The sequence below is a fragment of the Petaurus breviceps genome, unplaced genomic scaffold, assembly GCF_028583685.1.
Source record: "Petaurus breviceps papuanus isolate PSGF00001 unplaced genomic scaffold, PetGlider_PUasm1.0 98, whole genome shotgun sequence".
Taxonomy (NCBI): domain Eukaryota; kingdom Metazoa; phylum Chordata; class Mammalia; order Diprotodontia; family Petauridae; genus Petaurus; species Petaurus breviceps.
In genome coordinates, this window is record NW_027187460.1 from 54,793,895 (window position 1) to 54,795,867 (window position 1,973).

General features: G+C 48.3%; 1 pseudogene; it reads right to left on the reverse strand.

Annotated features, from left to right (window-relative positions):
• Nucleotides 1–946: 946 nt before the first annotated feature.
• On the reverse strand, nt 947–1,641 carry LOC138155689 (ferritin light chain pseudogene; annotated as a pseudogene).
• Between the last annotated feature and the right edge of the window lie 332 nt (nt 1,642–1,973).

A 1,973-nucleotide genomic window follows, 5' to 3' on the forward strand; every position in this document is an offset into this window, starting at 1 on the left:
AAAATATCCAGAGTAACCAAAAGAAAAAAAAATTTTGATAAAGCAGTATCAGAAAAAGAAACTGAATAAGCTATAAATAAACTCACAAAGAAAGTACTCTAGGACAGATGGATTCACAAGTGAATCTCTCAAATAGTCTTGGACCAATTAATTCTAATAGCATAAAAACTTTTGTAATAATTAGAAAGTAAAGCATTATATTAATCTCTTTCTGTGAAAAAAAATTGGTCTTGATTCCTACAACAAGGAAAGACAAAACAGAGAAAAAATTCTATAGTCTATATTGGCAAGTAGGCTAAATTAATGTATTAGAACTGGATTGACTTTATACCAGAAATGCAGGATTGGTTCAATACAAAAAGACTATTGTATAAGTCCAAAAAACAATATTATTAATTAAAGTAAATATATTATATATAGTTATTATTTTATATATTGAAAATTTTATATATACAAATAGGCAGTTCTGGGACCCCACATGTACTTCAGCATAGCCTCCACCAAATAGATAGATGCCAACATCAGGACATTACAGGTGCTTAAGCAAATGGACACACAGCAGCACCAGGACCCCACACATAACCCAGTAACAGGCAGGTGAATGGTCAATTGCTAGCCCTGGGACCTGCCATGTGTGTCAGTATAGTCCTGGGCAAACAGACAGAGGCTAATACAAGAACAACCCACCCCAGCCTCAGCACCCAGAAGACACCATAACTGGGACCCCAGCTCAAAACCAGGTAAGCTCTCAGACACTTATGGCTTCCAGCAGTGCCACACACTCCTTCTTCCCCCAGCACAGTATTAGACATGAGGGTCTCTGTATACCTCAGGGCAATGTCAGTGCATCCAGGTACTCAGGGAGGGCCTGCAGCCCTTGGCACAAGAAGCATGAAAAAGTGCCCTTTCCATACCAGGAGTAGAAGTCAATTTTTTTTTTCCCAAGGAGAACAGCTAGCTTTATTGTGGGAGGTCTTGGTTGGGCCCTGGGGCCGCCTGGACTGCTCCCCTAGTCCTGCTTCAGACTCAGCCTCTCAAACAGGTACTCACCCAACCCGGGCTGGGGGTCTGCCTGCACGTGGCGCAGCGTGGTCAGGTGGTCGCCCAGACGCTTCAGCAGCTTCACCTCCGTGCCCAGGTAGTGGCTCTCCAGGAAGTCGCAGAGATGTGGATCGCCTTGGCTCGAGCCCAGGGCGTGCAGCTTCAGGAGGGCCTCGTTCAGGCCCCTCTCCAGGTTCAGGGCTGCCTGCCTGGCATCCAAGCTGCGACCCCACTCATCTTGGGCAGGTTTCTGAACAGCCTGGAGGAGGACACGGCCCCCACGCTGGTTCTGGAGCCGCATAAGGCGCTCAGCGCCCTCACGTTTGTCCTTTGCCAGATCACGGGAAAAAAGCGACACCCTCGGCAGGGCGACATCTTCCCGATCGAAATAGAAACCCAGGGACAGGTAGCAGTAGGACGCCTGCAGGAACACGTTGGCCAGGCGGTTGACAGCAGCCTCGGCCTCGGCCTCGGAGGAGAAGTTTTGGCGGATCTGGGAGCTAGAGTTCATGGCACCAACGGAGGAGGGAGAAGGCTGCTGGTCCCGGAGGCAGGGGCTGGTCCCAGGGGCTGGCAGGGGGCAGCGGGTCCCACAGGCTGGCGGGCCTGCAGAAGGCTGAAGCTAAAGAGCGAGGGGAGCTGGGGGGACCCCGGATCTGTTCCGTCCAAACACTGCTGAAGCAAGAACCAGAGCCGGGTGAGGTGGAGTCAGAAGTCAATTTTTAAAGTAAGGAAAAAGCCCCAAAAAGATGAGCAAAAAACAACAGCAAAATCTGATCATAGAACTTATTATGGGGACAGTGAAGATCAAGACACCAACTCAGAAGAGGACAACAGTGTCAAAACACCCATAGGAAAAGCATCAAAGAAAAATGAGAAGTGGTCTCAAGCCCAGAAAGAACTCATGGAAGAGTTTTAAAAGAAGCTTAAAA